General features: G+C 35.3%; 1 protein-coding gene across 1 annotated transcript in view; it reads right to left on the bottom strand.

The window, feature by feature from the left end:
- LOC142358608 (uncharacterized) overlaps positions 1-14502 on the bottom strand; it is a 591411-nt gene that overhangs the window by 220066 nt on the left and 356843 nt on the right. The gene's annotated exons all lie outside the window — the stretch shown is intronic.

The following is a 14502-nucleotide window of genomic DNA, read 5'->3' as shown; positions in this document are numbered from 1 at the left end:
TAAACCAATTTGGAAGAACTTTCGATGACACAAAAGCACTCCCCCTTTGTTTTGTAGCCTTTATATTCCATATCTAGCTGTCTCAAAAAGGACATTTTATAGAAAAATGAATAGAATTATAAAGAAGAAAATTTTATACGCAAAAAAACTTTAAGGGCCGCGAAATTAAAAGGAGCGTTTTCTGTCATCAGAAATCTTTCCATTTTTTAAAAAAATTTTAAGCAATAGAACCAAATATTCGGTCACGTCAAAGTGGATCAGACAGAGTTCCCAAACTTATCCCACATTTTTTTTGCAGTTTCCGTGAAATCGAAAACAGCTCGGTTGACTACAAATATCTCAATTAATTTATACGCAATAATTTTAAACGGTGATTTTTAAGGACCGTGAAAGGTTATTTTCCGTCATCAAAAATTCTTTCCATTTTTATTTCAATTTTAGCAATAGAACCAAATTCTTGGACACGCCATTATCAGAGTTCCCAAATTTATCGCATCTTGTTGCAGCGTATCCTCTATCACTGTTGTGTAGTTAACCACAATGACTGAGATACTTGTAATCAACCGAGCTGTATACCATTTCGCATAAGCTGCAACAAGGTTGGATAAGTTTGGGAACTCTGACATCAAAGAATTTGGTCCTCGTGCTAAAAATTAAATAAAAATTTTGATGACGGAAAAAGCTTCACGTTGTTTCGCGGTCCTTACAAATTATTGCCTATAAAATAATTGAGATTTTAGTAATCGACCTCGGTATACAGCTCAGTTGATTACAAAAATCTCAATTATTGGTCATTGCGGTCATTACGGTTAACTACCTAACAGTGAGAGAGGTAAGGTAAGGTCAGGAGTCATACGTGAAATTCGTGCCTTAGGTAAGTGAACTTAAAAAAGGGATGGCCTTTAAAATAATTGCCGTTGAGAGGCTAGGCTGACGGCGGCGGCTTTTATACAAGTTTTTGAGCAAAGAATTTAAATCGAATACCGCTCGGCTGATTAGAAGTATCTTATGGGTATTGATTAGAAGTATCTTATGGGTTAAGGGACCAAAATAGTTCCCTCGATGGATAGATATTGTTGGGAGAACAAAATTGTTTCTTGAAGTTCTCGAGGCGGTCTCCGCCTCGTCTAGAACAAACTTGATACTCTTTCTCGCGTTGCGAGAAAGAGTATCAAGTTGCAACTCCTGCCCTCAGATTAGCTTTTGTATCATTTGCCCTTCGAATTCAGAAAACGTTACTTGAAAAACTAACATAAACCGATTAACGTCGGGCAAATTGTTCTCGAACGACAGACGGGGCAATTGAATTCAGAGGGGGCTGCAGCACAGAAAAATGTTCTTCATAGGTGCAAAAATTTCCATTTATGGAGGGATTCGAAACCGCGACATGTGGCTCCCTAGACTGAATCACGCAACGCTCGGCTTTCAGCCCTTATGCTCTCCTCTTACAATCGCTTGTTTTACAGAATTAATTTCTTAATAGCAATTTAGGCCACGCCGGTGCCAGGGGTGAAAAAGTCAAGCAGTGAAATCCAAAGAATGTGCTAGAAGAAAACGGTCAAGCAAAACGGTCGACGCACCATTGGAATAACTGCTTCATATTTAGTTCGGGAGCAAATAACAATCCTATAAAAAAAGGGGAATAATATGTTAAATTAAATATAACATACAATTAAGAATAAAAAAAAGTTATATTACAAATAATACAAACCTTTTTTTTACAATTTCTAAAATCAAATGTTTTTTACCCGGCTTCAGCTCACTAATGAACAATTGGTTATCACCATTTCCGAGGTCAAAATGCAACACAAATAACAATTGGTTATCACTATTTCCGAGGTCAAAAAAGCAAAACAAATAACAATTGGCTATCACCATTTCCGAGGTCAAAAATGCAACACAAATAACAATTGGTTATCACTATTTCCGAGGTCGAAAAAGCAAAACAAATATCAATTGGTTATCACAATTTCCGATGTCAAAAAGCAGACCAAATATCAATTGGTTATCACCATTTCCGGGGTGAAAAATGCAAAACAAATAACAATAAGTTATCACCATTTCCGATGTAAAAATGCAACACAAGTAACAATTGGTTATCCCCATTTCCGAGGTGAAAAATGCAAAACAAATAACAATAAGTTATCACCATTTCCGATGTAAAAATGCTACACAAGTAGCAATTGGTTATCACCATTTCCGAGGTCAAAAATATAACACAAATAACAAATGGTTATCACTATTTCCGATTTTATTCAAATTATGTCCGCTAAAAATCGCACTATGAAACAACTATAATAAGTCCTTGTACAATGGCGATATTTCAAGTTAATTACACCGAATTTTAACCTCAATAACACTATGAAGAATACATTAAAAGTTACAACGGTATAAAACAAAGTAAATCTTCGAAAGAAGTTTATCTTCGAAAATTCAAGAAAAAAAATTGCCTGAGCTGAAAAGAAGAACCAGTAAAACACCAATACTTAAAATTTTGTCGACCGACCTATATAATGAGGTTTAAATATTTAAAATTTCATTATTTTCACGTTCGAATTCAAAATAATCAAACGCTCAAAGTATTCGTAAGTAACAGTTTAAGATGGTTACATGACAATTTACCCAATTCCATTTTACCCAATGCCATTTTACCCAACGCCATTTTACCCAACCTGCCATTTTACCCAATGCCATTTTACCCAATACCAACTTACCCAATGCTCTTTGATCTTTTCGTTCAATTATCCGATTACAAATTAGCAGTCGCTATCAGAAGGATGATTTAAAACATTTGTAGACAATATAATCCCATGTTCGGTTGTGATAGTTTCATATCAAGTCCCACGGTCCATTTAAATATATAGTCCGCTAATTCCATGTTCGGTTGTGATAGTTTCATATCAAGTCCCACGGGCCATTTATTTTCTAGTCGGCTAAATAGTCGTTCTGGTTAATTTAGCAATGAGGTAAATTGGGTAAGTTGGCATTGGGTAAATTGGAATTGGGTAAAATGGCAGGTTGGGTAAAATGGCATTGTGTATAATGGCATTGGGTAAAATGGAATTGGGTAAATTGTCCTGACACCGTTTAAGATCCTTGATATTTAGCAACATCTTCACTCCATGGGGGATCGAGGCCGGGAAGGGCCACCTAAATAAAAATGGGAAGAGATCCCAGCATTTAACACCCTCGGGCTTTATCCCGCTCCTCAAGACAAAAAGTAAGACGACAAACGGGCAAAAGTGCGACCGGAGCTCAACAACTGCACAATTTTTCGAAAAAAATTTCTTAACTATTATCGTCATACAAAGGCAGCTGTTAAAGCTTACCTGAATGCTAGTTAGTCGGGGGAAAAACAACCACCTATCGTCGAACAAAATGGTCGCGAGCCACTGGCGGGGGTTCGATTCTAGTACTGCAGTCTGCTTTGGTGGTTAAGGGGATCGTGGGGTGGTCTCAATTTTGTCCAACAATTATCATTAAAGACTAGTAATAACTAGTCGCACAAAAAGTTCATTAAACAGACTAACTGAATTAAAATATAAGTGATACGAAATTCGCTGGAGAGCAACTACAAACGTCAGGGTTTCTCCATCATAAACAAATCACTGCTTTGATCTCGTCTACATAAATGGAAGATATCTGTTTTCATTAACCAAATGAGATTTTGAAAAACAGAAAAGCCACAATTTCGCAATTGAACAATCCTTTAATCTATCGTACATTTATACAAAAACTTTTTTCGAAACTATTACATAAGATGCCAGATTTTCAGGCTGTTCTTCATAGAGGTGATAGCAGTGATCGAAAAACGGTTCGATCAAATGAGTAAAATATTTAGTTTTAATTCTCCGTCAGGAAACTTGAATTTCTGAGTTTGTTTAGGTAGTGGGGCGAGGGTTAAGTGAAGCCGGGGTAAATGAGGAGGGGTCAAGAACTACCCGTCACATCAGGAATTTATGTCTCTTGAACTGCTTCGGTGATTCGCATACCTCCGGACTTTACATGTTTCTCCTTATTCTCAGGACAAAAAATCAGCGAAAAATCGCATTTAAAATAGCCTGTTATTTAAAATCTCAAGTTATGGGAATTAAAATGACCTTCCGACCTTGAATATTACCAGCAGTTCAGACTCCCAATATTGGAAACTAAGCTACTGTTTAATTCCATTGTTCGAAAACAGAATTGAACATTCGAAAACGAGGAAAACAAAAGTGTGGGGGGAGGTGGAGCTGTTTGCGGTTAATAGCTAGTATATAAACTTCTCAAAATTCCCTCAGACCATGAAAAAAACAGTAGTTCAGCAATACAAAATACTGTCAAACTAAGCTGCTTTTAAAGTCCAATGTTCTACAATAGAAGTCAACGTGTCACTCCCCTATTTCGTGCCTCATAGTTACGTGATGATTTCCCTTTAAGTATCCATGAAAAGTGCTATTATTTAGTTCATATCCAGATAGATCTCAAGGCCATATCTAGCCTGTGTATCCATCTAGGCCTGTAACCCCTTATTTGCTTATGTTTACTAAAAACAACAGCAGATTGACAGTTTACTGATAAACATACTACGTATCTAAAAGCCTCAATATTAACCTTTTTAAGTTCCCTGACGATGAAATTGTATAATTGGTAAATAACTTCATGAGAAAATATGTACTTGGTGAAGTAATTATGCTGATAAAGTAGGTGCTAATACGCAAATTGTATATGTACTTAACAAACATCAACAGACGTACAAAAGCCGGAAATTGCCCAACTTGAAGATCAATAAATGTATGAAAAGGACCGATACAACTAGAGGTACAACTCTACGGAACCCGCGATCTTACAGAACACCAGAAAACCAGCCTGACAATCAGTTGATAACAATCTCTTGAAACTTTACAAAAAACTTATTAATTTCTTGTCGAATACTATTGAAAAATCTCGTAAAAATACTTAAAGATTGACCTGGAAAATCAAGCTACAGCAAGCTACAGTAGAGTGAACAAGAACGCCCGATTACTATTAAAATACAAGGCAATTAGTGGATATATAACGCATCTGAACCTCAATAAACGGCTATTACTAGCTAATTTCATTCAAATTAAATCCGCAAAAAATTGCACTATGAAACAACTATAATAAGTTCTTGTACAATGGCGATAACTAGGTTAACTGCACCAAATTTTAACCTCAATAACACCATGACGAGTAAATTAAATGTCAGTTTTAAAGTATTCCTCATGGTGTTATAGAATTTAAAATTCGGTGTAATTAACTTTAATTATCGCCAGTGTAAAAATTTATTATAGTAACATGTTGACAAGAGTTAAAAACTGTTTTCCAGTTTAACGGACCAAAATTTTGATTAATTTTTTTTTTGACAAATTCGACATTTTCTTCTTCCATTTGATTCTTTTCTTCATTTCTTTCACTTCATCTTCTCAAGAATCTTCAGTCAGCATCCAGCACACCACTTCCAAGCAAGACGATAATGCAGAAAAAAGCAGTAACAAAAAAAGAACGGGTGGAAACCAATTTTGTGTCTTTGTGGACTAAAGATAACAACATTTCAAAAGTGTGTGAGTGAACAAAAACCGTAGAAAACTCAACCACAGCCCCTCAACGGACAAAAACAACACAGGATATTTACAAACGCGGATATTGTAAATAAATTTGTGAAATTACTTTCTGGTGCTTTATTTATGTCATTTTGTAAGGAACACATTCTCCCTGCTATAAATATTTGTCGTGCTTCCTGCATCTTTGTTGAACATATTGAAGGAAATAACATTAACTAAACGCAAAACAGGAACAAAACAAGCTCAGATAGTAACCGATTTTCCTCTCCGATTCATAAGTCTATTGTAATTTATGTGCTAGATAACGACGATAAACGTGTTGTAATTTATTGGATAGCAAAAAAACTATATCAAAAAGTGCGCCAATTTGACCGTATTCGAAACAAACTGCAAGCATATAGTGATATTAACCTAAGCTAAATTATTTAAACCACAGTTTGAACATTAATTAAGAAATGGCAAACTGAAATTATTAAATCAGCTCCGGAGGTTATTGAACCAAACAGTGGCCTCGGCCATTATGCTGCTGCCTATCTGAGTGCAGCTTCCACAAGGCCTGTGTGGTCGTGGTCCCCACGAACTTTCCTAGACTAAGGGGCACTCTTTAATGATGCAACTTCGGCGGCCCTTACGGCTTCAACATTAACAGTCGGACTATTCAACCGCAGCGTTAGGCACTGGTTGCTTAAGCAGCCCGTTTTTATTATGTTTCGAGCAAATAGTTTCAGTAGTTACCTTTTCTGACTCTTTGTCCTTCTCATTTATTGATAACCATAATTATTTTCAGCCCATTTACCTGTGCTAACCGATTGATCTGTTCATTAAGTTATGTTAAGTGTGCTAAGTAATACTTTAGAACAAAATAATACTGATTGAACGATAAGTATATAATCCAAACAGGTAAAAAGCAAAATGGCACACGCACAAATCAATATCGCGCTATTCTCTGAATCAGAAACGGACAATTTTAAAGAGTTTGAACAGTTAATAACGAAAGCAATCACTAATTATATATACTAATTACTATGATATTAGTAGCATTATTATGAATATTAGTTAGGCACCATGGTCTGAGAGGTAGCCGAGTACATGTAACACGAACTTTGGTGCTACAAGTCAATAGTTCAAGATATTGCTAATTATTATTATTTTTGGAAATCATCACTATTATAAATAAATATAGTTCGTCAGTTAATACGACTCAACACTCTCCCGCTTCCATTGACGCCATTTCCAAATCACCGCCAACAACACCAAAGTAAATACTATGGATATTAAAGTCCCTGCAACAAAGTCACACCATCCTCCTCGTACTACCACATCTTCTATTACAATGGGAATCCACCCCATAGCCATACACCCACCAAGCAGCCACATAAGTACAACACAAAACTGAAAGCCTGAGTACACCACACAAAGCAAATAATCGGCGGAAAGCCTAGTAGAACCAAGTAGAACATCCAGAACAGCCACATCGTCACCTTATTGTCCTTAAACACAGTTGTTATTACTGATCCTCGAAAATGTTACTTCCATTTGTTTTAGATCTCGTACTTTTCGGCCTTATTTTTGAGACACCAATCAAAACTGAAGAAGCGCTAGCACAAAGAATTATCTTTTATAAGAAATGGAAGGATCCTTATCACCGAAAAATTCATCAATGTCGAGATTTTAGTCCCGTTTCCCCGTTACAATTTCACGGTTCGACAACATGTAGAGACGCTACTTAAAGGACTAACGCAAAAATGAGTTACGCCATCAGCGTATTGCAACTCTACGTACACTACGATATACAGGAATGAAACAGATGTCTTCAATATTGACTGGCTCTACGCTAAAATTCTCAATGAAACAGTAGAAGCAGAAATCGAAGTGCACAAACTGAGAAATGAGACAAAAAATTCTTACCAGAGTCGAGGAAGACCCTAGAACTCAACCAAAGAGAGCCGCTCCCCTCGCAATCGCAGCAGCAGTTTCCGGAATTGGACACTTCGGCCCAGAAATTGCTATGAGCAGCGAAGGATGCGAAGGAATAACAGGAAATTTCGGCTCTTGTCAACGAAAGTCTCAAAAATCTGTGTCAAGGAAATGTCTCAAAACGACTATGTCAAGGAAATCAGCGCTCAATCAGATGAGAAACTTTTCCGAGTTGCTGACGAAGTTGCAAAAATTTATAAAGTTCAAAACGAAAAGCAGGAAAACAAGAACAGAAACTGGAAACTAGTGGAGGAACAAATTGCACTTGTAGATCATAACTTTAACGGAATAGCGACATGCATGGAAAAGCAAGCAAAGCAACAACTCAATTTCAACTTCGACACAGCAGCATCATTACTTCTCACACTTTACGCAAACATCAAAAGTTATCGAGCAGTCTTATACTCATTCCGAATTAATGTTATTAATGCAATCCAAACTTTATTTGATAAACGTCTTCCAATCTTTTTAGTACCACGTAATACCCATGACTGATATACTTTCGTATTACGATGCGAAACTAGAACAAGAGATTTCCACAGTTGAAGACGGACTGTTACTGACACTAGCCATTCCCCTAGCCAGACAAAGCTAATCCCTATGCCCCAGAAAGACTCTATTGACGCCTTACAAAGGGTAATTGAGGGAGAATACATAGCAATCTCTGGAGGACAGATGAAAACAACAGTACTGACGAGGGCTCATTATGACAAATGCCTTGGATTGCCTCGATACCAAATCTTGGATCCCATCTTCAATTCTCCATCTTCAATTCTCGTGCCTAGCAACCAAGTTTTATCATGCAAATACAGCATTGAAAGTATGCGACACAGAGAGGGTTGTGTCACCCAACCCAGAACGAGCACAGAACATTGGACACGGAATTTGCCTACTAACATCAGCTTCAAGTGATTTTGCCTTTAGTGACATTTGTTAAATCACACTAAAGTGTGGACATACCATGTTTAGCAATCACAATAAACTTAGAGCTGATTTACAACGTTGTCAGTACCTCCCAGCAAAGAGAATCAACGTAAAGATGCCTGACCCACTTGCAAATTTAATAGATCCAGTGCCCAAAATTGACGAACTGCCAAAATATGAAACTAGCACTGAAGCAAATCTTGATTTATTAAAGAAAGTCAAAGGAGAACTCATATAATCTAAGAGAAAGTTATCAACTTCTCACTTGACGAAATAGCAAAACCCATTACCACGGAAATGAAGTCATTCAGGCCAGCACTAATTGCCAAACTCGAGTCTTAAGTACCAATCAAGCTATCCCTGTCACTAACAATCATTGTCTTTATTGGAAACAAATGTACCGCTAAACCCAGTTGTTTATCAACCAAAACAACTCAAAGCAGATGTAGTAGCAAACTTGTCGAAACAACTCAAGAAGCCACCAACAGTAATATCACCAGAAGACATCGGAAATCTCAAACGACAACAAAAACGAAACTCCCTGCCTGCAACATCAACAATGTCACTCAGTACAATCGACCGCTTTGATACAGAGGATGAAGTGAACAACGCAGCTTCAGCCCGAGCGGAAAGTCTAACTTTAAGTCTCACATAGTCCGAAAGGTTTTAATCATATATCCCAGTAAGTCTCACTTTAACCACTAAGTCGTATTCATCAGTGCTTCAAAGATTCAAAACAGTGCTAAAATTCACAAAAATAACCAGTGCTTTGAACCATTCATTTACCCAGTAAATTTATGCTATCCAATTCAAGTTAAGAGCCTTCATTCAGTACCATTAACTTTGATTACCACAATGCTAATTCAATTCTCTCTTCGCTCAGCCTCAACTCTAACTTATGCTCTAACTCTTCATTCTGAATTAGCCCATCTTAACCTCTTTAACTTTCCTCAACAGCCTTAAATCTTGACTTAACTTTGTTCACCTCAACCTTATTTTAATTTGTCTTAACTTAAACTATTTCCTTTATATCCTTTAACTGTCTTTCACTGTAATGATTTCGTTCCAACCACTTTTCTAAAAAAAACACAAATTGAGTGGCTCCAACAAAAAGATGTGTTTATCCTTATAACAGTGCAGATTATGTATGTTTTATAGAAAAATTGTAAAAACTAGTTCCCCAAAAATTTCATGGTAAATTTTCATAAAGTCCGGTAGTGTCAAGCCCGCATTACGAGCCTCATAGTTACGTGATGATTTCCCTTTAAATATCCATAAAAAGTGCTATTATTTAGTATACTTTCAGATAGATCTCAAGGCCATATCTAGCCTGTATTTGATGTAGGCCTTTAACCCCTTATTTGTTTATGTTTAATAAAAACAACCGCAGTTTGACAGTTTACTGATAAATATACTACGTACCTAAAAGCCTCAATATTTACCTTTTCAAGTTCCCTGACGATGAAACTGTATAATTGATAAATAACTTCATGAGAAAATATGTACTTGGTGAAATGATTATGCTGTTAAAGTAGGTGCTAATACGGAAATTGTATGTACTTAACAAGCATCAAGAGACGTACAAAAACCAGAAATTGCCCAACTTGATGATCAGTAAAAATTTGCGAAGAACCAATACAACTAGAGGTACAACTCTACGGAAACCCACGATCTCCAGAACAACTGAGAACCAGCCTGACAATCAGATGATAACAATCTCTTGATGAAAAATCACAAAAAATTTATTAACTTCTTGTCGAATATTATTGAAAAACCTTGTTAAAATAATTAAAGATTGAACTGGAAAAATCTTTATAAAACTCTGGGTTACAACAGTAGAGTAAATAAATTAACGCTCGAAAACTAGTAAAATAAAAGGAAATTAGTGGATATAACACTCATCTGAACCGCTCAATAAAAGTATTACTAGCAAATTTTTTCAAATTATGAAACTATAATAAGTCCCTGTACAAAGGCGATAATTCAAGTTAATTACACCCAATTTTAACCTCAATAACACCATGAAGAGTACTTTAAAGATTAGTTCGGAACGCAACGTTATAAAACAAAGTCAATCTTCGAAAAAAGAAGTTAATCTGCAAAAATTCAAGAAAAAAATTGCCTGAGCTAAAAAATAAGAATCCGTAAAACACCAAAACTCCTCTTCGATTCGTAAAAAAAAGACCGCAGCACTAATATAATTGCTAAAATTTTCGTTTCGGAGCAATTAATAATGAAAACGTTTTTTTTTTCAATGAATACCGGGGCCGGCATGATGATACAAACAAAATGAAACATCACCTAATTGGGGGGTCCAGTGAGGGGGCTGATGTGGGGTGGCGGTTTGTTGTGGGGGGTCAACCTCTAAGAACCGCCCTTGCCATAAGAATAAGTCTCCAACGCAGCTTCTGTGAATCGCATACTTAAAGATTAGTGAGCTGAAAGTCTCTACGAGCACTTAATTCCCGCTGGGTGCTAGCTGTTTATACCGCTTTTGAGGACGAAAAGTCAGACGAAAAATCGGTCAAGCAAAAAAATCGCATTAAAAAAGACCAACAGGACAAATATAATTGCTACAAACTTCGTTTGAGAGCAATTACCCAGGTACTGAAATGAGTTCACCGTTTATATTACAATCGTTTTGGTTGTAGCAAAAGACTTAATTTCTGAATGCAAGCAAAATCGGTCGCGCAAAAAACGAACCCAAGCGTGAAAAAGTCAACGACAAAGTGAAGCAAGAAAATCTTCTAGAACACATGTGCAACGAAAAAAGAGTCAGGAGACGAAAGAAAACATGGCGGCACAAGTCTCGACACAGCCAAAAGACTAGACCTGGAATGAACAATAAACGGATTGCGAAAACCACTTAGAAAATCCAATCAAAATACCTGAAATCAAAAGAAAATTACCCGAAAAAATAGCATCTGATTGCTACTCCTACAAAAAACAAAGTCTTAGCAAAAGACCTTCTAATAGAGGTATTGCATAAAAATGATACCAATTGATAGATAGCCTAACAAACTCGGTTAATAACGGGAAAAGACGGTTCATGAACAGAACAACTCTCTCCTCGCGTCAGGTTTCTTCAACAATTTAACCTAAACACTTTGTTTTCACGCATTTCACTTCCTGATTCGAATACACTCCAACAAAATTACCGATCTAAAAAAGACGCTCCACCAATACTCCGCTTCGATTCGTAAAAGTTAGCAAAAATCTTCCGCATGTTATCAAAACAATCACAATCGAGAACTTTGTTCAAACACCGTTTTCTCACTCTTCTTTGAAATTGGAGTGAAAAAAATCACGCCGCAAAACCACTCGCATTTCCCTCCACTTCCTGTTTTGGCGTGACTAGAATCATTTGATTTCAAAAATCATGAAAATGTGTGGACCGATCTTTAAAAAAAGGCAGCTCCCCAATACAATTCAAATTCCTTGAAAACGTGCTATTCCGCAACTTCCTAATCGGAAGATGACTAAATACCACCTATTTCCCACTACTCTATATATCTACTACTTGCCTATACCCCCATTTTATTCACAACTATATATTAGCTCTATATTCAATCAAAAATCAATCAAATTTAAAAAAATCAATCAGAATCAATTATTATTTTATGAATTACTCTAAGAGTGATTTTCACTCTTTATTTATTCTAAATCTGGTATTAATGAAGAAAAAAAGGTCTAAATCTAAAATTAATATCAATAAAAACTAAAACTACATGACAGATAAATTAAAAGAAGAAGAATTAGCTTCTTGAATATTATACTTATAAACATGCTCTCTGAATTCATTTCTAGTATGATCATATCTATATCTATGAAGATAAACACATAGTCTACATTACAGTACTAGAGCTCAGTAAGCTTCATATATATAAATTTTTTTATCATGTATTAAATCCCTCGCTTAAAGATCTAATGCTACACTACATGGACACGGATAGCTTCGTGTTAAGTTTTAGCGAGGGCAATGTCGACAATGAGCACATGGATCTGAGTAATCTAGATAAACCAATAAAAACTAATTATAAGATACCGGGCAAATTTAAACACGAATTAGGTAGTAAGGTTATGGAAGAATTCGTGGTATTAAAACCCAAAACATAGTGTAAAGAACTATGGGGCAAAAGAGAAAGGAATAAAGAAAGAAAGTAACGGAAAGCACGAAGAATATTATAGTGCTCTAATAGATAATAAGGAAAGGATAGTAGAGGAAAGCAGGATTCAAAAAGTAGGAAGTTGTATGCCCACAATTAAGATAAGTAAAAGAAGTTTAAGTAATTTTGATGATAAAAGATTTTATGTAAATAATATAAAAAAATCCTAGATGGGAACATGTATCTATTCAAAAGAGATCTAGTAAATAAAATCTGCGAACGGACTTCGTCTGTGGCAAGCCAAGCAGGTTGTGGAACCAAGGCCGAAGGCCCTTCCCTGATTAGTAATACTACTTTAGAGCTATTAATAAAATTAGGGTTAGATGTAAGTAAAGAATCATTAGAAGCACTAATAAATAATATGAAAGAATTAACAATTAAGGAAGATAGAAAGTTTATTGAAACCGCTATTAGATTATATAATAACCTACCTACTTAATATAATAATATATTTATATATATAAAAAATGACTAAACTGGAAACACTTATAGAATTAAACTATCTAGAAAAACAAAACAGAAAGAATAGATTAGAAGATAAATTAAAACAACAAGAATATTATGGCGAAATAGAAGAGTTATTTGATCCTTTAGTTAAAACTTTAAAAGCGAACAGAACACAATCTAGCATTAAGTGAACAAACATTAAGGGCAATAGATTGGCAAAATCAAGAGTTAGATAAACAAACTACGACGATCCAGCAAGCTGGCTCCCAGTTTATTGAAGCTTTAATGAAGTTCAATGGCAAAGCTGTAGAGGAAGCTCAAGATAAACCAGGACTTTTAGTAGATAAAGACACAGCTCAAATTATCAATTTAATGTCAGTTCAATCGAACCCTCAATTAAAGTTAAAAGTTCGGAAATTTAGATATCGCTGAATTTGAAATGAATGGTGTTAAACTAATTTATCAAGAAAATGCATTTATAGTTAAGGATAAAATATATGAATTTTCAGATGTGTTTATAAACTTTCTTACTAACCCAAATATAAAATATGGTGAAATCGAGGAAGATGAAAACAAAATTAAAAGGTTTTTATTTGATATTGGATATGATTTAGGAAAAGGGGATAAGAAAAGTGCTAGATATAGAGCAAAAAAACGTATAATAGGTGTAAAAGATTATGTATATGGTAGGGGATTAAATAGCACCCCCGATCAGGGAAACTGCTCAACGAAGTTGTTTTGCAAATTGGCTTGCCACGAACAAAGTTCGTTGGATAACCACAGACGGAGTCTGTTCGCAGATCCAAATAGTTTAATAGAAAGATTAAAATTATTAATACTAGAAACAAAATCTGGTCATAATGGATTATATGATGAAATGCTAGATATATCTAAGCAACTATTATCTATGAATAATATTAATCAAGAGCAACTTGATAATTTTGTTTTTACTATGGTAAATAATTAATGATGGAAAAACAACAACAACTATCGGGGAACCCGCTTCACGGATTAGCTAAAGAAGTATTCAGCCCTCAATTAACAAAGTTTAGAAGAGAAAGAAAAATACCATTATATAAAGATGAAACATGGTCAGCTGATTTAATTGATAAGTCATCTCTAAGTAAATACAATAATAATTATAAGTTTATATTAACTGTTATAGATATATTCACAAAATATGCATGGGCTATTCCAATAAGGAATAAATCTGGTTTATCTATAACTATTGGTTTTAAAACAATCCTATCAGATGGTCCACAAGGTGGCTCTGAACCTAGAAAACGAGAAAAGTTATGGGTAGATAGAGGTAGTGAGTTTTACAATAAAACATTTAAATCTTTACTTAAAGAATATGAAACAAAACTATATTCTACTTATAGTGATTTAAAGGCTGTATTCATAGAGAGATTTAATAGAACATT

This window comes from Convolutriloba macropyga, chromosome 2, assembly GCF_964194025.1.
Source record: "Convolutriloba macropyga chromosome 2, txConMacr16.3, whole genome shotgun sequence".
In the NCBI taxonomy this organism is placed as follows: Eukaryota; Metazoa; Xenacoelomorpha; order Acoela; family Convolutidae; genus Convolutriloba; species Convolutriloba macropyga.
The sequence above is the reverse complement of the archived record's forward strand: the minus strand, read 5'-3'. Positions and strand labels throughout refer to the sequence as shown.